General features: G+C 44.5%; 1 pseudogene; it reads right to left on the reverse strand.

Annotated features, from left to right (window-relative positions):
* Positions 1 to 931: 931 nt before the first annotated feature.
* LOC100895006 (glyceraldehyde-3-phosphate dehydrogenase pseudogene) lies at positions 932 to 1,820 on the reverse strand (annotated as a pseudogene).
* Between the last annotated feature and the right edge of the window lie 19,294 nt (positions 1,821 to 21,114).

Raw genomic sequence — 21,114 nt, forward strand, 5'->3', positions numbered from 1 at the left:
TGTTCACATACAAAGACAGGATTAAACTAGGTGAACTAGGTACTCATGTTAATTGTCTAATTGAATCCTCTGGCTCACTAACAGGGCATCTCTCTTGACTCAATGAAGTGATGAAAATGTTTTATTTATAACCTATAAATACCCTAAAACTCTCCAGTTAATGATTTTCACCACATTAAAAAATTCTTGCTGGGTGCAGTGGCTCATACTTGTAATCCCAGCACTTTGGGAGGCCGAGGTTGGCGGATCAGAAGTTCCAGAGATTGAGACCATCCTGGCCAACATGGTGAAACCTAGTCTCTTCTAAAAATACAAAAATTAGCTGGGCATGTGGCACATGCCTGTAGTTCCAGCTATTCAGGAGGCTGAGGCAGGAGAATTGTTTGAACCCAGGAGGCAGAGGTTTCAGTGAGCTGAGATTGCAGCACTGCACTCCAGCCTGGTGATAGAGCAAGAGTCCATCTCAAAAAAAATTTTTCAAACTTTCCATAGGGTTTTACAAAATACTGTGTAAAGTGACATAGGGTGGCTTGGGCAGTGAGAGCGCCGTAACCACAATACAGGCAAAGGGGTAGGACTGGGAAGCTTGTGCCGCTGTTGATGAACATAGAGACAGAAAGGAACTGGGAAACATCTAAAAATAAAAGCAGAATTCCTTTCTAAATTCAGAGAGAGTCAGCTATGCAGCCTGAGTTCAAGTGTTTTCTTCATATTAAGAATTGATGCTATTGTCTCACCCTGCATATTTTCTTTTTGAACACAGGGGACTTTATTGATTATAGATGACAAGGTGGGGCTTCCTAGGCCCCTCTCTCTTCAAGGGGTCTGCATGGAATCTATGAGGAGAGGCGATTCAGTGTGGTGGGGGACTCAGTGTGGCAGGGACTCTACAGCAGTGAGGGCCTCTCTTTCTCATGCTCTCATAGGGGTCTTACTCCTTGGAGGCCATGTGGGACATGAGGTCCACCACACTGTTGCTGTAGCCAAATTCATTGTCATGCCAGGAACTGAGCTTGAAAAGTGCTCATAGAGGGCAATGTCAGGGTGGGTGTTGCTGTTGAAGTCAGAGGAGACCACCTGGTGCTCAGTGTAGCCCAGGATGCCCTGGAGGGGGTCCTCTGACGCCTGCTTCACCACGATATCATATTTGGCAGGTTTTTCCAGACGGCAGGTCAGGTCTACCACTGACATGTTGGCAGTGGGGCACATTAGGCCATGCCAGTGAGCTTGTTCAGCTAAGGGATGACCTTGCCCATGGTCTTGGCAGCACCAGCAGAGGCAGGGATGATGTTCTGGAGAGCCCCACAGCCATCATACCACAGTTTTCCCAGAGGGGCCGTCCACAGTCTTCTAGGTGGCAGTGATGACGTGGACTGTGTCTTGAGTCCTTCCTCAATGCCAGAGTTGTCATGGATGATGTTTGCCAGGGGCGCTAAGCAGTTGGTGGTGCAGGAGGCATTGCTGACGATCTTGAGGCTGTTGTCCTACTTCTCATGTTCACGCCCATCACGAACTGAGGCCATCAGCAGAGGGAGCAGAGATGATGAACCTTTTGGCTCTCCCCTGCAAGTGAGCCCCAGCTTTCTCCATGGTGGTGAAGACACCAGTGGACTCCACCACGTACTCAGCGCCAGCATCGCCCCACTTGATTTGGGAGGGATCTCGCTCCTGGAAGATGGTGATGGGATTTCCATTGATGACAAGCTTCCCGTTCTCAGCCTTGACAGTGCCATGGAATTTGCCATGGGTGGAGTCATACTGGAACATGTAGACCATGTAGTTGAGGTCAATGAAGGGATGATTGAGGGTAACAGTATTCACTTTACCAGAGTTAAAAGCAGTCCTAGTGACCAGATGCCCAATACGACCAAATCCATTGACTCCGCCCTTCACCTTCCCCACGGTGTCTCAAGGACATGGCTGATGATATGAGACGTCGGACAGGAAGAGCAGACAGTCTCACCCTGAATATTTTCCATCTCCAACCTGGAGTCATACTCACTAAAACAGAAATGTTCATGAAGCTTCTATTATATTACAAGCACCAGCCTGTAATTGTTTATTTCTTTAACATGTTGAAACAACCTCATGATTTATGAAAGATTCACCTTGTTCATCTGAACGACTTGGTGCAATAAAGTCAATAAGCTGAATTATGTCAGTTATAGATAGGGAAAACAATAACAATCACTGAAGAGAAATAAGCTTATATAGGGTTCTCCAATTAAGGAGGAAAAGTGAAACGTACTTATTAAGCAAAATGTAAGTTTTTTGTTTTTTGTTTTTGAGACGGAGTTTCGCTCTTGTTACCCAGGCTGGAGTGCAATGGCGTGATCTCGGCTCACCGCAACCTCCCCTTCCTGGGTTCAGGCAATTCTGTCTCAGCCTCCCGAGTAGCTGGGACTACAGGCATGCGCCACCATGCCCAGCTAATTTTTTGTATTTTTAGTAGAGACAGGGTTTCACCATGTTGACCAGGATGGTCTTGATCTCTTGACCTTGTGATCCACCCGCCTCAGCCTCCCAAAGTGCTGGGATTACAGGCTTGAGCCACCGCGCCCGGCAAGCGAAATATAAGTTAATAACACTCCCTGTGAAGTTGTTCTTTTCAAATTTTTTGTGTGCACCGTTAAATTTCGTTAAAAAAATCAATCCTATAATCTCTCAGTAGGATACATTAAAATTCCTCATAAACTTTAAAATTAAACAATTATATGTGTTAGGTCCAGCAAGGGTAACAGGCATGTATAAAGAGGAGATTTGGGCCAGGCCCAGTGGCTCATGCCTATATCCCAGCACTTTGGAAGGCTAATGCTGGCGGATAACCTCAGGTCAGGAGTTCAAGACCAGTCTGATCAACATGAAGAAACCCTGTCCCTACTAAAAATACAAAAAATTAGCCAGGTGCAGTAGTGCACCTGTAATCCCAGCTGCACCAGAGGCTAAGGTAGGAGAATAACTTGAATTCAAAAGGCCAAAGTTGCAGGGAGCCATGATTGGGCCTTTGCACTCCAGCCTGGAAAACAAGAGTGAAACTGCATCTAAAAAAAAAAAAAAAAAAATGGCCAGGCACAGTGGCTCACATCTGTAATCCCAGCACTTTGGGAGGCCAAAGTGGGAGGATCACGAGGTCAAGAGTTCGAGACCATCCTGGCCAACATAGTGAAACCCTGTCTCTACTAAAATATAAAAAGTAGCTGGGCATGGTGACTTGTGTCTGTAGTCCAAGCTACTCGGGAAGCTGAGGCAGGAGAATTGCTTGAATCCGGGAGGCAGAGGTTGCAATGAGCCGAGACTGCACCACTGTACTCCAGCCTGGGGCCCGGTGACAGAACACAGAACAAGACTGTCTCAAAAAAAAAAAAAGCCTGGTGTCATGGCCAGTGCCTGTAATTTCAGCTACTCAGGAGGCTGAGGTAGGATAATTGCTAAAACCCTGGGGAAGGAGGTTGTAGTGAGCAAATATTGCAATCCAGCATGGGAGACAGAGTGAGACCCTTCTCAAAAAAAAAAGTCTGGATGTGGTGGCTCACACCTGTAATCCCAACACTTTGGGAGGCCAAGGCAGGCAGATCACCTGAGGTCGGGAGATCGAGACCAGCCTGACCAACATGGTGAAATCCCATCTCTACTAAAAATACAAAAATTAGTGGGCGTGGTGGCGTGCATGTGTAATCCCAAATACTCGGGAGGGTGAAGCAGAATCATCACTTGAACCTGGGAGGCAGAGGTTGCAGTGAGCTGAGATCATGCCACTGCACTTTAGCCTGAGTGACAGAGCCAGGTTCCATCTCAAAAAAGTAAATAGTTAAATGAATAAATAATAAAAAAGTTGTAAAACTGTTCAATAAGGTATTCCAGATATAACAGTATTGAGCAAAGCTAGCTAAATTTACTAGCCTCCTTTTGTAATACCAACTGACAATAGTCACATCCACTTAGACTGGAAAAAAATGTATTGACCTTATAAAATAGTCATTGGAGGCCGGGCGCGGTGGCTCACGCCTATAATCCCAGCACTTTGGGAGGCTGAGGCGGGTGGATCATGAGGTCAAGAGATCAAGACCATCTGGTCAACAAGGTGAAACCTCGTCTCTACTAAAAAATACAAAAATTAGCTGGGCATGGTGGTGCGTGCCTGTAGTCCCAGCTACTTGGGAGGCTGAGGCAGGAGAATTGCTTGAACCCAGAAGACGGAGGTTGCGGTGAGCCGAGAGAAAAAATTAATAAATAAATAAAATGGTCATTGGAAGGTCTATGCACCTAATAATAGGACCTCATGTATCATCTGCTACAGATGTCTAATATTACTAAATGTGACAAAGCTTTAATGCATTATGGCACACCATATGTTCACAAGGCAAAGAAGGCTTCTTTTTTTTTTTAATCATCTCATTCTGTCACCCAGGGTTTAGCTGTGTAATCTTGGCTAACTGCAACCTTTGCCTTCTAGGTTCAACAATCCTCAGGCCTCAGCCTTCTGAGTAGCTGGGAGGTGTGCACCACCACACTCTACAAATTTTTTTGTTTTTAGGCTAGACTGGTCTCATACTCCTGGTCTCAAGTGATCCACCTGCCTTGGCCTCCCAAAGTGCTGAGATTACAGGCATGAGCCACTGCATCCGGCCTGAAAAGCTTTCAATAGTCTACTGACTGGGAACAGGAAAATCTTTTATAGTCCTGAACAAAGAGATTGAATCTGCTTGTAATCTACACTGCAGCAAGACTTTGGGACTTTAAACCTTGGGTTCATAACCTTACAACTCAGTAAGGGTCTGCTAAAGTCTTGCAATCATATTGGAGATTTTTTTTTTTTTGAGACGAAGTTTCGCTCTTGTTACCCAGGCTGGAGGGCAATGGTGCGATCTCAGCTCCCTGCAACCTCCGCCTCCTGGGTTCAGGCAATTCTCTTGTCTCAGCCTCCTGAGTAGCTGGGATTACAGGCAAGCGCCACCATACCCAGCTAACTTTTTTGTATTTTTGATAGAGACAGGGTTTCACCATGTTGACCAGAATGGTCTCGATCTCTTGACCTCATGATCCACCTGCCTCGGCCTCCCAAAGTGCTGGGATTACAGGCTTGAGCCACCACACCTGACCCCATATTGGAAATCTTAATTGGAGATCTTGAGGTACAGCTAAGCAGAATTTTCTCATCAAAAGTAGACGGCAACCTTGATGTAGACAGCTTTTTCTACAGGATCAAAAATGAAAGACATCTCTGTTATCATAACACTCTTAGTTCACAGTTTGTTTTTTATGGCTCTACAAACAATGGAAATAAAAAAGGGATCTCTTGTGTGCACTCATGGGGTATACTTACGTATGTAAATAATATTGCAGCCAACCTTATATATGAACAGACTTATGTCTTGATAGACAAAAGATGAAGGGCCATTGTGGGTGAGAAATTTTAATGGGAAATTTGTTGCAGATGATATCAAAAACAGAATATATGTCACTTCTCTTGGAGCAATATTAAGTTAAAGAGAACTTATTCACAATAGGTTAAAGAGTGTTGCCAGGAGGCCATTACTCTTCTGAGTGGACATCATTTTTTAGGTCTGTTTTTTCTTTTTTCTTTATTTTTTTATTATTATTTTTAATTATTTATTTTTGTTGAGACGGAGTTTCGCTGTTGTTACCCAGACTGCAGTGCAATGGCACAATCTCGGCTCACCGCAACCTCCGCCTTCTGGGTTCAAGCAATTCTCCTGCCCCAGCCTCCCGAGTAGCTGGGACCACAGGCGTGCGCCACTATGCCCAGCTAATTTTTGTATTTTGAGTAGAGACAGGGTTTCACCATGTTGACCAGGATGGTCTCGATCTCTTGACCTTATGATCCACCCACTTTGGCCTCCCAAAGTGCTGGGATTATAGACGTGAGCCACCGCACCTGGCCTAATTTTTTAAATTTTCATTGCATTTTAGGTTTTGGGGTACCTGTGAAGAACATGCAAGATAGTTGCATAGGTACACACGTGGCAGTGTGATTTGCTGCCTTCTTCCCCTTCACCTATATCTGGCATTTCTCCCCATGATATCTCTCCCCAACTCCCCACCCCCCGCTGTCCCTCCCCTATTTCTCCCCAACAGACCCCAGTGTGTAGTGCTCCCCTCCCTGTGTCCATGTGTTCTCATTGTTCAACACCCGCCTATAAGTGAGAACATGCAGTGTTTGATTTTCTGTTCTTGTGTCAGTTTGCTGAGAATGATGGTTTCCAGGTTCATCGATGTCCCTACAAAGGACATGAACTCATTGTTTTTGATGGCTGCATAATATTCCATGGTGTATATGTGCCACATTTTCCTGTCCAGTCTATCATCGATGGGCATTTGGGTTGGTTCCAGGTCTTTGCTATTGTGAACAGTGCTGCAATGAACATTCATGTGCATGTGTCCTTATAGTGGAACGATTTATATAGTCCTTTGGATATATACCCAGTAATGGGATTGCTGGGTCAAATGGAATTTCTATTTCTAGGTCCTTGAGGAATCACCACACTGTCTTCCACAATGGTTGAACTAACTTACACTCCCACCAGCAGTGTAAAAGTGTTCCCATTTCTCCACATCCTCTACAGCATCTGTTGTCTCCAGATGTTTTTTTTTTTTTGAGATGGAGTTTCGCTGTTGTTACCCAGACTGGAGTGCAATGTCAGGATCTTGGCTCACCGCAATCTCCGCCTCCTGGGTTCAAGCAGTTCTCCTGCCTCAGCCTCTCAAGTAGCTGGGACTACAGGTGTGCACCACCCAGCTAATTTTTGTATTTTTAGTAGAGACGGGGTTTTACCTGGTTGACCAGGATGGTCTCGATCTCTTGACCTTGTGATCCACCTGCCTCAGCCTCCCAAAGTGCTGGGATTATAGGCGTGAGCCACCATGCTCGGCCTGTCTCCAGATTTTTTTTTTTTTGAGACGCAGTTTCACTCTTGTTACCCAGGCTGGAGTGCAATGGCACGATCTCGGCTCACTGCAACCTCCACCTCCTGGGTTCAGGCAATTCTGCCTCAGCCTCCTGAGTAGCTGGTATTACAGGCACATGCCACCATGCCCAGCTAATTTTTTGTATTTTTTTAGTAGAGGCAGGGTTTCACCATGTTGACCAGGATGGTTTCGATCTCTTGACCTCGTGATCCACCCGCCTCGGCCTCCCAAAGTGCTGGGATTACAGGCTTGAGCCACCGCACCTGGCCGTGTCTCCAGATTTTTTAATGATCGCCATTCTAACTGGCTTGAGATGGTATCTCAATGTAGTTTTGATTTGCATTTCTCTAATGACCAGTGATGATGAGCATTTTTTCATGTTTGTTGGCCTCATGTATGTCTTATTTTGTAAAGTGTCTATTCATATCCTTCGCCCACTTTTGAATGGGCTTGTTTGTTTTTTTCTTGTGAATCTGTTTTAGTTCTTTGTAAATTCTGGATATCAGCCCTTTGTCAGATGGACAGACTGCAAAAATTTTTTCCCATTCTGTTGGTCGCCAATTCACTCTAATGACTATTTCTTTTGCCGTGTAGAAGCTGTGGAGTTTGATTAGGTCCCATTTGTCTATTTTGGCTTTTGTTGCCAATGCTTTTGCTGTTTTGGTCATGAAGTCTTTGCCTATGCCTATGTCCTCAATGGTTTTGCCTAGATTTTCTTCTAGGGTTTTTTTTTTTTTTTTTGGAGATGGAGTTTCACTGTTGTTACCCAGACTGGAGTGCAATGGCACGATCTCGGCTCACTGCAACCTCTACCTTCTGGGTTCGAGCAATTCTCCTGCCTCAGTCTCCCAAGTAGCTGGGACTACAGGCATGCACCACCATGCCCAGCTAATTTTTGTATTTTTAGTAGAGATGGGGTTTCACCTTGTTGACCAGGATGATCTCGATGTCTTGATCTCATGATCCACCCGCCTTGGCCTCCCAAAGTGCTGGGATTTCTTCTAGGGTTTTGATGATGCTAGGTCTTATGTTTAAGTCTTTAATCCATCTTGAGTTAATTTTAGTGTAAGGTGTCAAGAAGGGGTCCAGTTTCTGCTTTCTGCACATGGCTATCCAGTTTTCCCAACACCATTTATTAAACAGGGAATCCTTTCCCCATTGCTTGTTTTTGTCAGGTTTGTCAAAGATCGGATGGTTGTAGATATTTTGTGTTGTCTCTGAGGCCTCTGTTCTGTTCCATTGGTCTATATCTCTGTTTTCATACCAGTACCATGCTGTTTTGATTATTGTGGCCTTGTAGTATAGTTTGAAGTCCAGTAGTGTGATGCCTCCCACTTTGTTCTTTTTGCTTATAATTGACTTGGCTATGTGGGCTCTCGTTGGTTCCATATGAAGTGTAAGGTGTTTTTTCCCAGTTCTGTGAAGAAGGTCATTGGTAGCTTGATGGGGATAGCATTGAATCTGTAAATTACTTTGGGCAGTATGGCCATTTTCACAATATCGATTCTTCCTAACCATGAACATGGAATGTTTCTCCATCTGTTTGTGTTCTCTCTTATTTCGTTGAGCAGTGGCTTGTAGTTCTCCTTGAAGAGGTCCCTTACGTTCCTTGTTAGTTGTATTCATAGGTATTTTATTCTCTTTGTAGCAGTTGTGAATGGTTCATTCTTGATTTGGCTCTCTTTAAGTCTGTTGTTGGTGTAAAGGAATGCTTGTGATTTCTGCACATTGATTTTGTATTCTGAGGCTTTGCTGAAGTTGCTTATCAGTTTCAGGAGATTTTGGGCTGAGGCGATGCGGTCTTCTAGATATACAATCATGTCGTCTGCAAATAGAGACAATTTGACTTCCTCCTTTCCTATTTGAATACCCTTTATTTCTTTTTCTTGCCTGGTTGCTCTGGCTTAGGTCTGCTTTTTTAATGGCTTAAAGTAAATGAGTCAATGATTAAAAATTCATTTTCCATAATAGGCTTTATAGCACATTCCATTGTAAAGTCTATGGTTACACAATAGACTTAATATATTTTGCTACAGTTGTGTTAAATATAAGAATTTATCTAATTTGCTCACTGAATAAACAGAGCAGTATCTGTGCAGGTGCTAGATATAACCATCCTGGTCAACGTGGTGAAACCCCGTCTCTACTAAAAATACAAAAAATTAGCTGGGCATGGTGGCGCGTGCCTGTAATCCCAGCTATTTAGGAGGCTGAGGCAGGAGAATTGCCTGAACCGGTGAGACGGAGGTTGCGGTGAGCCAAGTTCGCGCCATTGCACTCCAGCCTGGGTAACAAGAGCGAAACTTCGTCTCAAAAAAAAAAAAAATTATAGTATTTATAATTGCACATGGAGAAATACATCAAGTATTGCAGAGATTCAGTTGTAGGGAATTCATGAATAGGCTGCTTGGTTGAAATGAGTAGACTGTTGATTTGATCTGTTTTTTGTTTGTTTGTTTGTTTGAGACAGAGTTTCACTCTTGTTACCCAGGCTGGAGTGCAATGGCACGATCTCGGCTCACCACAACCTCCACCTCCTGGGTTCAGGCAATTCTCCTGCCTCAGCCTCCTGAGTAGCTGGTATTACAGGCGCGCACCACCATTCCCAGCTAATTTTTTTGTATTTTTAGTAGAGACGGGGTTTCACCATGTTGACCAGGATGGTCTCGATCTCTTGACCTTGTGATCCACCCGCCTCGGCCTCCCAAAGTGCTGGGATTACAGGCTTGAGCCACCGTGCCCGGCTGATTTGATCTTTTTAATCTTAGTTGGTTGGTTCATGGTTGAAATGAGTAGAGCATCTATCTGGTCTATTTAATCTTAGTTGGTTGGTTCATGGGAACCTTGGTTAAAAAGCATACTTTGGGCCAGGTGCAGTGGCTCATGCATGTAATCCCAGCACTTTGGGAGGCCAAGGCAGGTGGATCACCTGGGGTCAGAAGTTTGAGACCAGCCTGGCCAACATGGTGAAACCCATCTCTACTAAAAAAAAAAACCAAAAATTAGCCCAGTGCGGTGGCAAGAGCCTGTAATCCCGGATACCGTAGAGGCTGAGGCATGAGAGTCGCCCTGAGTTTTGGTTACACATTGACCTATGCAAAAACTTAATCAAAAGGAGGAAATTCTTTTTTTCTTTGAGACAGAGTCTCAATCTGTCACCCAGACTGTAGTGCCGTGGCACAATCTTGGCCCATTGAAACCTCCAACTCATGACTTCAAGCGATTCTCTTGCCTCAGCCTCCCCAGCTGCTGGGATTGCAGGCACATGCCACCATACCAGCTAATTGTTCTATTTTTAGTAGAAACAGGGTTTTGCCATGTTGGTCAGGCTGGTCTCGAAATCCTGACCTCTTTATCCTCCCACCTTGGCCTCCCAAAGTGCTGGAATTACAGGCGTGAACCACCTCACCAGCAAAAGGAGAAAAAATTTTAAAGAAAATTATTGGAGGCCATCATTCTGGACTGAGCTTGTTCACTAGGCCCACACACACCAAACCAAACCAAACCAAAATGGAGTCATGCATGGTAAATATAACATAGTCAAACCGAAAATGTAAAGAAATAGGAGATTCTGGCCGGATGCTGTGGCTCACGCCTGTAATCCTAGCACTTTGGGAGGCCGAGTTGGGTGGATCACCTGAGGTCAGGAGTTCAAGATCAGCCTGGCCATCATGGTGAAACCCCATCTTAAAAAAAATAAAATAAAATAAAATAAAAAATAAAGAAATAGGTAGATTCTAAAACTGTCAGGTCTTGTTTTCTTTTGTGAACGGCAGATTTCATTATAAGATCTTCTCTACTCTAATCCTTTTAAAACATAATAATCCGAAGTCCTTGTTTTCACTTCACAAACCCACAGTTCTGCTATTTTATAGTGACAAATTAATATCATTGTCTGTAGTGTTGATTTATTTCTCAAAGTTGAGAAGATAATAAAAAGGGAGTTATTGTTAAGTGAATTATAGCCTAAGTCTGACTCCTTTTATGTTTAATTTTGTTCAAAACGGGAAGGTGATCCGGGGAGAATCCTGACTGGAGTTGTAGATTCAGGAATGGGAAGAGCTTTGGTCTTTGGGTTTCCCAGTTTCTCTTGGTTTGTGGGGCTTCCAGTTCATTCATATATATATATATATATATATATATATATATATATATATATATATTTTTTTTTTTTTTTTTTTTTTTTTTAGACAGGGTTTCACTATGTTGGTCAGGCTGGTCTTGAACTCGCGACCTCAGGTGATCCACCCGCCATGGTCTCCAACGTGCTTGGATTATAGGCGTGAGCCACCACGCCTGGCCTCTTTTTTCTATTAAAAGCATATGAGGGCCAGGGGCAGTGGCTCACGCTTGTAATCCCAGCACTTCCGGAAGCCAAATCGGGCAGATCACCTTAGTTCAGGTGTTCAGGACCAGTCTGGCCAACATGGCGAAACCCCATGGCTATTAAACAAAAATACAAAAATTAGCCAGGAGTGGTGGCTTGTAATTCCAGCTACTTAGGAGGCTGAGGAATGAGAATCGCTTGAACCAGGGAGGCGGAGGTTATAGTGAGCTGGGATCGCGGGATCGCGCCACTGCACTCCAGCATGGGCAACAAGAGTGAAAGTCTACCTCAAAAAAAAAAAAAAGTATGGGAGTCACCGAATAATATTACAGCACTTAGTCATAAAGTGGTTCGAGTATTGTAGAGCACTCAGCTTTGGTTTGTAGTTTGTGGTCTATGGGACAAGCTTGAATGGAAGACTTTTATAAGATGCATGGTGAAAAAAATTAAATTTAGTATTTGGTTAGGTAAAGTTACCTAGTCTCTAATTTGTATGATCATGTTGGCAATTTTTTGGTTATGTAATCCGAGTTTAATTGGCAGTTTATACTTGGTTAAGCCCAACTTTTGTTTTCTCCAATGTAGTATAATTTACCAAAAAAATGCATTTTAGTTAGATTTTTTTCAAAAGGAGGGCTCCAGTTACTAGAGCCAGCTCAGTCTAATTGCCTGCCACTGAATTATTTTCAGAGTCCACAGGGGACTTCTTTTCCTCTGCATTTTTTATTTGTGTCCCATCAAGCTCTCAAGTCCACCCCTTCCTCCCTGGTCTTCGAGCTTAACTCTGATTTGCAGTAAGATACTAGATTTCCAGTGTCATTGACATTCCCAAATGCCAACTTCCCCTCCCTAATACACATTATCAACTATTTGTCCTTTATTGTACATTTGATTGTATTTCAATTAATAACTCTTCGACAAAGCATTGGATGGCACTATATTAATAACTGTCTTCTGTTTGTAAATATTTCCCATGAGAAGAAAGCAAATAATAATTCGTGACACTGTATCAGAAAAAAAAAATCTCTGTGCCTCTTTTCCTTTTATCTTCCTTAGGCACAGAGTTCTTATCAGAATATTGTTGGGTCAAGGTTTCCATTTGGTGAATTGATGGGGTGATGGGTCATCAGCCACTCTTCAGTTTTTTTCATGGTCCTGGGTTTCAGTACTGTCTGGGGATAGACCAAGATGCCCACCATGGTGGCTGTGTGAGCTGAGTGCTCTATGTGTGGGTGACTATCGGCTCCTGGCTCATTTTCTCTCATCGGACAACCTGAGGTTTGACGTGTATCCTCCGAGGAAGCAGGTAGATACCCTGGAACTGAGTGCAATCCCCTGGTGAACTCTTTCTTTGAAAAGCTAGCTGCTTGAGACATTAAGATTGACTTCGCCTAACCCAGCTTCTATTTCTTGGAGACACAGTGTGGGTCAGCAAAAAAGATGCTGGTATTGAAAGAAAAACATAGAAATATGTTTTGCCCCCAGATTCTCAAAGATTTTGTGAGTGGAAAAATATTATCTCATAAGATAGAAAAAAAAAAAAAAACTCACCTCAGTGAGATGGTGCAAGAACTTGCAAAGTAAAATGAGCTTGGGGCAGTTACTGGGGCATAATCGCAGTGTCTGTTGAGAGGTTGTCATTGAGAAGTTTAGTGAGCAGGATGGAGTGGAAGAATCTTTCAAGTGATTCTGGCCTGATTGACACATAGCTCAGACACATCTGATTTCTAATCAGCACTTTCAGTACGTGGGTTTGTCACCTTGAAACATTTGTTCATCTATTTTGACTTTAGCTTCTTTTAACTGTAAATTACATTTAATTAGTTAAATTAAAAAGGCAAAAAAAAAATTTGCACTGGGCATAAAAGAAGTGGGTTAAGCCAGGCGCGGTGGCTCATGCCTGTAAGTCCAGCACTTTGGGAGGCCGAGGCAGGTGGATCACGAGGTCAAGAGATGGAGAACATCCTGGTCAACAAGGTGAAACCTCTCTCTCTTAAAAATACAAAAATTAGCTGGGCATGGTGGTGCATACCTGTAGTCGCAGCTACTCGGGAGGCTGAGGGAGGAGAATATCCTGAACCCAGGAGGCGGAGGTTGCGGTGAGCCGAGATCGCGCGGTTGCCCTCCAGCATGGGTAAGGAGCGAAACTCCGTCTCAAAAAAAAAAAAAAAAAAAAAAAAAACAATTTAAATCACCAGGCACAGTGGCTCACACCTGTAATCCCAGCACTTTGGGAGGCTGAGGCAGAAAGATCACAAAGTCAGGAGTTTGAGATCAGCCTTACCAACATGGTGAAACCCCATCTCTACCAAAAATACAAAAATTAGCCAGCTGTGGTGGCAGATGCCTGTAATCCCAGTTAGTCAGGAGGCTGAGGCAGGAGAATCACTTGAACCTGGGAGGCAGAGGTTGCAATGAGTCGAGATCATGCCACTGCACTCCAGCCTGGGCAAGAGAGCGAGATCTAACTCAAAAAAGAAAAGAAAAGAAAAAAAAAAAAAGAAAACAATTAAAATTTTATTATATATATCATTCGTTAAGAATTCCCATTTACCGCTTCCTTTGTCAGAGTGACTTTAAACATTTCCTCATGTTTAAAGTGCTTATGGTGGGGAGATTTTATTTTATTTATTTGTTTATTTATTTTGAGACGGAGTTTCGCTCTTGTTACCCAGGCTGGAGTGCAATGGCGCAATCTCAGCTCGCCGCAACCTCCGCCTCCTGGGTTCAGGCAATTCTCCTGCCTCAGCCTCCTGAGTAGCTGGGATTACAGGCGTGAGCCACCACGCCCGGCCCTCGTGGAGAGATTTTAAACAGAATTTCACAGCTTAGCTTTTACAATGCTAACAAGGAAAAATTAGAAAAAAAAACACTCTTCCATTTTGGCTGTAGAAAATAGATACATTTCCAAGGAAAAATGTGGTAGATGATTGGTGAGTTATATAGATTCATCAAAATTCCAGTTTCTCTTTTTTCAGGGTAAAGTGGTGACTGTGAATATTTCTGTCCCATATTCTATGATCTTGAATTTTGAGTTTCTGCTAAGTATTATGAGATGAAACTGTACCTATTAGAAGTGTTTTCATATGACTAACTGTTAACTACATAATTTCTTTTTTTTTTTTTTTTGAGATGGAGTTTCACTGTTGTTACCCAGGCTGGAGTGCAATGGTGCGATCTCGGCTCACCGCAACCTCTGCCTCCTGGGTTCAAGCAATTCTCCTGCCTCAGCCTCCCGAGTAGCTGGGACTACAGGCGTGCACCATCATGCCCGGCTAATTTTTTGTATTGTTAGTAGAGACGGGGTTTCACCATGTTGACCAGGATGGTCTCGATCTTTTGACCTCGTGATCCAACTGCCTCGGCCTCCCAAAGTGTGGGGATTACAGGCGTGAGCCATCGCGCCCGGCTAACTACATAATTTCTTATAGAAATAATAAAATAGGGCCCGGTGCGGAGCCTGAAAAGCTGGGGACCCACAGGCTGGTGCAGTTTAGGTTAAGATGAATGGAAACTGGGAGCCTCTTACTGATGATGAAGTTGTTATTGTTTTGACGCACTTTCTAGACTTTATAAAATAAAAGTTAGATTTGTGTAAAAAAAAAAAAAAGAAGGGGGAATTCCAAAAAATATTGCAACAAGTACTAACCATAAGATCTTTATGGCTTGTGAAGTTTATGCAGACAGACTTTCTTTCCTAGGGAGGAGCAAACAAGATTAGAAAAAAGGTGGGAGGGGAACGGCAAACCTGACAAAATCAGATTTTAGACCAGAGAAGGTTTTACACTGCTCCCAGGACTGGGCACCACCCTCAGGAACTTCGCCACGGCATTTTTGATCCTAGTGTTTCTTGCCAAAAACCCACATGTGTGTCTACAAGTCTCCTGGCATATCCCCTCCTGCAGGCACTGAATCTGCTGCAGCAACCTGTGTTCTCCACCAACCTAAGGTTCTGGACCTCCTGATTATAATCCTGTTTATAATCTCATCTGCCTGTGTGCCCACAGAAATAAATCAGAGTACAGCCCCACCTGGGCCACATTCTGTAGCAAAAATGAATCCTTTCACCTACAGTTTACTCTCTTTCACTCCGGGATTTCATTTTGTTTATTTTTGTTTTGTTTTGTTTTTGGGGTGGATTTTATTTTTCTATTAGCTTTTATTATTGGTTTGAGGTACACATGTGGGTTTGTTTTACAGCTAAAATTATGTCATGGGGGTCTTGTGTGCAGATGATTTTGACACCGAGGTACTATCCATAGCACCAAACAGGTCTGTTTTCTGATTCTCTTAGTTTTCCCACCCTCCACTCTCAACTAGGCTTCAGTGTCTGTTGCTCTCCTTTTTGTGTTCATGTGTTTTTGTTATTTAGCTCTTTTTTTTTTTTTGAGACGGAGTTTCACTCTTGTTACCCAGGCTGGAGTGCAATGGCAGGATCTCGGGTCACCGCAACCTCTGCCTCCTGGGTTCAAGCAATTCTCCTGCCTCAGCCTCCTGAGTAGCTGGGACTACAGGCGCGCACCATCATGCCCAGCTAATTTTTTTTGTATTTTTAGTAGGGACAGGGTTTCACCTTTGTTGCATTGAACTTAGCACAGAAAGTCAACACCAGAACAAAAGAATGCCAAATTGCAGGGTTTATTGCCGGCGACCACGGAGGACTCACGTCTCTCCAACCCGTGGCAGAGAAAGAAGAGTGACAAGACCTTTTTATACCCACAAAACCACCTTGGGAGTGGGGGTGAGGAACGGAGATGGGAATGAAAGCTGTCAATCACCTCCTAGGCTGAGAGGAGGGTGAGGGGGCTCCAGATATTCCAAGGGCCAGGGGACTTTTGTCATTCCGATTGCCAACTAAGTGGTTTACAGAGGTCAAGATAAACATTAGTTTATACATTATTTGGACAGGTGTGGGGTCCACATAATTTTAGGTTACTTGGTGCCAGGATGGAATTATCTGGGGTTGCTTACTTTGGTAAACAAAGGCCAGCAATTCTGGCAGTTACAGATAAGGGAAAGTATGCAGCTTGTCCTCTCTTTGCATTTTGCAAGGTAATCTTAGTAGTTTACAGAAGCCATGGCTAGCAGTCATTGTGAGGAGAATGGAAACAGTTTTCCCATTTTAAAATGGCATTGTACTGGTTCTAATTCTAGGCCAGCTCTAACACACCTTGTTGACGAGGATGGTCTCGATCTCTTGACCTCGTGATCCACCCGCCTCGGCCTCTCAAAGTGCTGGGATTATAGGCGTGAGCCACCGTGCCTAGCCTATTATTTAGCTCTTATAAATAACGAGGCACATTTAGTTTTCTTTTTTGTTTTGAGACGGAGTTGTGCTCTTTTTGCCCAGGCTGGAGTGTAGTGGTGCAATATTGGCTCACTGCAACTGTAATAACCTAACTTGCACTAGTTTAACTGACTCCATCTTAGCTGCAAACCTGACAAGCTCTCTCGAGGCTCACCTTCCCTGCTGCAGCCCCTCAGGTGCATTATTGGGTCCCCTGCACTCAAAGCTTGAAACTGTTAAGAGTGGTTCACATCGTTCACAGTACCGGCCAGGCGCGGTGGCTCACGCCTGTAATCCCAGCACTTTGGGAGGCTGAGGCGGGTGGATCACGAGGTCAAGAGATCGAGACCATCCTGGTCAGCATGGTGAAACCCCGTCTCTACTAAAAATACAAAAAATTAGCTGGGCATGGTGGCGCGCACCTGTCCCAGCTACTCGGGAGGCTGAGGCAGGAGAATTGCTTGAACCCAGGAGGTGGAGATTGCGGTGACCCGACATCGCCATTGCACTCCAGCCTGGGTAACAAGAGTGAAACTCCGTCTCAAAGCAAAAAACAAAAAATATTGTTACCAGTACCTGTAACCATTGTAACCACATCCTGCTTGGGGAGTCTACCTGCTATTGTGAATCCCTTCCTTGGTGATTGATTGTATGGAAAGTTCCCCCTGCTACTCCCCTTCTTAGTGATTATATGGAAATACCCTTAGCAACCAACAATCCTGAGAACCTCCTGCCCCCTGGTTACCAGCTTCTCTAACTTGCTTGTTCAGCTTCCGTAAAATTCTGCTTCAGCTAGGCTCCCCCTCCCCTACCTAAATCAAAGTATAACAGGAAATCAAGCCCCTTCCTTGGGGCTGTGATATAGCTGGCCTAGAATTAGAACCAGTACAATGCCATTTTAAAATGGGAAAACTGTTTCCATTCTCCTCACAATGACTGCTAGCCATGGCTTCTGTAAACTACTAAGATTACCTTGCAAAATGCAAAGAGAGGACAAGCTGCATACTTTCCCTTATCTGTAACTGCCAGAATTGCTGGCCTTTGTTTACCAAAGTAAGCAACCCCAGATAATTCCATCCTGGCACCAAGTAACCTAAAATTATGTGGACCCCACACCTGTCCAAATAATGTATAAACTAATGTTTATCTTGACCTCTGTAAACCACTTAGTTGGCAATCGGAATGACAAAAGTCCCCTGGCCCTTGGAATATCTGGAGCCCCCTCACCCTCCTCTCAGCCTAGGAGGTGATTGACAGCTTTCATTCCCATCTCCGTTCCTCACCCCCACTCCCAAGGTGGTTTTGTGGGTATAAAAAGGTCTTGTCACTCTTCTTTCTCTGCCACGGGTTGGAGAGACGTGAGTCCTCCGTGGTCGCCGGCAATAAACCCTGCAATTTGGCATTCTTTTGTTCTGGTGTTGACTTTCTGTGCTAAGTTCAATGTAACAGGGCCAGGAGATTTTGAGCATGAGCTGACTCTCCGTAGCTGGCTAATAAAGGACTCTTAATTTGGAAAGCAGAGTGTGGGGCGTTCCTTCTGACTCACTTGGTTACAACATTTGGAGGTCCCAGCGAGATATTGTCACTATTGGGTGTGGACTGGACTCACTTCGAGTTCCCCCAGACGTAGTGGCAAACTATAGGTGAGGTGCCCCCCGAGACGTTCCAGGTCCCCAAAAGTCACCATCTTCCGGAGGAGATCGGATGGATCACTGGCTTGCCCACAAAATTATTCTTCTGAGTCCTCAGTCCTGTTCCGCAGAGAAGGTAAGTCAGGCCTGACCTGGTAATTCCTGGAAGTTAAGGAGTCATCCGATTACCGGGATGCTGGAAGTGACTGTGGTGACTCCTGGATTCTGATTTCCGCCTGGTTTCAGAAGTTGCTCCTGTATTCTCATTTTCGGACTCTGGGTTTTGATTCAGGGAGGGGCATTGGCCCTAATAAGGGCACCCCTCAGGGTCTTGCCAGCACTCCCAGATTCTGGAGTCCCAGTTCTCCTTGGCTCTTTGAGCTGTCACTGGTTTTCTAAGTGGCTCCAGTTTTGGTTTTGTCTGGATACTTATGTGCACACATGTGTGAGTGAGCTTCTCTGGGATCCTGGCTGCTTTACAAAAAGTGCAAAACCGTTATAACCTCTTGGTGCATGTGTGAGTCCATGGGGACCTTAGAGGCTTGTGTCTAAGGATCCAGTTTGTGGCTCCACGGTGAAAGCTACGGAGTCGAAGTTGGCCCTAACCTGCCAATCCATGGTTACGTCATATGGCTTAACAACAGCATCAGACTAGTTCTGATCTGAGTCTCAGGTTTATACCGACCCGCCTATGTCAAGAGGCACCTAAGTCCCTGTAAGGGGAGCGACCACGCCAGCATCTGAGTGATCCTGATATGGGACCCCCTTTCCCTTAGTTTGTCCTTGAAACTGCCATAGTCATTTATCTGCCTCAGTGCCTGATCTACCTCAGTGCCTGTTGTCCTGTTTTGTTGTCTTGTGTCTGTTGTCTTGTTTGTCTAGCGTTTGAATGTCCATGTCCTGTTGCCCTTATTGCCCTAGAGGATTGGGTGAAAACTTTTTCAAGGTCCTTGGTACAGACTTTCTATCTCAGGAAGTCAATCCCTCATTAGCCGTTTGTGCTGGCCATCTCAGTCCTGTCTTTTCTGTCAAACACAGGTCAGGGGTAGTTATGGGAAAGATGCTGCTAAGCATCCACCAGTCTGGAATTTCTGGCACCACAGAGGTTGGTGGCGCCTAGACTGTCACATCCGACACCCCAACAACTGGTCTGACCCCTCCTTGGCTGAGCCAGACTTCTCCTTTGCTCCGACCCTTAGCCTCCTGCTCCCCTGGGACTCCCCTGGTCTCCTCGTCCTCATCCCCTGTGGTCTCTCCGCCCATCACCTCCCAACTGCAGCCTTGGCCGGAGGAGAATGCCCCACTCCTTCCTTTAAGGGAGGCACCACCCCTGCCAGGTAGTAGGTAAGCTGTCCCATTTTTGGTTTATGTCCCTTTCTCTACTTCTGATCGGTACAACTGGAAGTCCCCCCCAAAAAAACCCACTTTTCTCTGAGAAACCTCAGGTCCTAACCTCACTGCTTGAGTCGATACTCCGGACTCACTGGCACACCTGGGATGATTGTCAGCGGCTTCTCCGGACCCTTTTTTTTACATCTGAAGGGACTGCATTCGAAGGGAGGCCAGAAAGTTTTTTCCTTAGTTCAGCCCGTATGCTGGAGGAGGGAGCCTGAGACCTCCTAGAGGAAGGTTTTCCTTCTACTTGTGCTGACTGGGACCCAAATACCTCTGTCTGGAGTAGAGGTTTGGACAGTTTCCACAGGTATCTCCTTGCAGGTATTGAAGGAGCTGCTCGAAAACCCATGAATCTATCTAAGACAACTGAAGTTGTCCAGTGGCCTGATGAGTCACGTGGAGTGTTTTTGGAAGGCCTCCAGGAGGATTTATACCCCATTTAATCCCGTGGCTCCCCAAAATAGCTGTGCTATAAATTTGGCATTTGTAGGCTCAAGCAGCTCCTGACATTTGAAAAATATTACAAAAACTTGAGGGATTTGCTGGGATAAATATCACTCAGCTCCTAGAAATAGCTCAGAAGGTTTTGATAATCGAGAACATGAGAAACAGAAATAGGCTGCACTGGCAGCTGAAAAGGCATCAGAAAGGCAGGTAGGGAGGGAGAGGCTCGAGAGAGCTTCTCAGGCTTGCAGCTAAGATGGAGTCAGTTAAGCTAGTGCAAGTTAGGTTATTATACAACCTCCGCTGCTTGGGTTCAAGCAATTTTCCTGCCTCAGCTTCTTGAGTAGCTGAAATGATCATTTCTAGCTAATTTGGTATTTTTAGTAGAGATGGGGTTTCTCCATGTTGGTCAGGCTGGTCTCAAACTCTCAACCTCAGATGATCCACCTGCCTCGACCTCCTAAAGTGCAGAGATTATAGGCATCAGACACCATGCCTGGCCTCTGCATTAGTTTTCTAAGAGTAATGGTGTCCAACTTCATCTATGTTATTGCAAAGGACATGATTCTTTTTTTAATGGCCACAGAGTGTTCCGTGACGTTTATGGACCATATGTTTTTACTAAATCTTTTATTTTGTTTTTGGAGACACTGTTTCACTTATTGCCCTGGCTAGAGTGTCATGGCATGATATTGGCTTACTTTAGCCTCAGCCTCCCAGGATCAAGGAATTCTCTCCTACTTCACCCTCCCAGGTAGCTGGGACTAAACATGTGTGTTACTACGCCTGGCCAATTTTTTTTTTTTTTTTTAATTTTGTAGAGGCAGTATTTTGTCATTTTGCCCAGGCTGGTCTCAATATTCTGAGCTCAAGCATCCCACCTACCTCAGCCTCCCAAAGTGCTGGGATTCCAGGCATGAGCCACCGCATTTGACCATGCCACGTTTTCTTTATGCAGTCTACCATTGATAGACATCTTGGTCCTATGTCTTTGCAATTCTGAATAGTGCTGCAATAAACATGCATGTGGATGTGTCTTTATTTCTTTGGGTACATAGCCAATTATGAGCTTCCTGGTCAAATAGTAATTCTGTTTTTAGTTC

The sequence above is a fragment of the Callithrix jacchus genome, chromosome 22, assembly GCF_049354715.1.
Source record: "Callithrix jacchus isolate 240 chromosome 22, calJac240_pri, whole genome shotgun sequence".
NCBI lineage: Eukaryota > Metazoa > Chordata > Mammalia > Primates > Cebidae > Callithrix > Callithrix jacchus.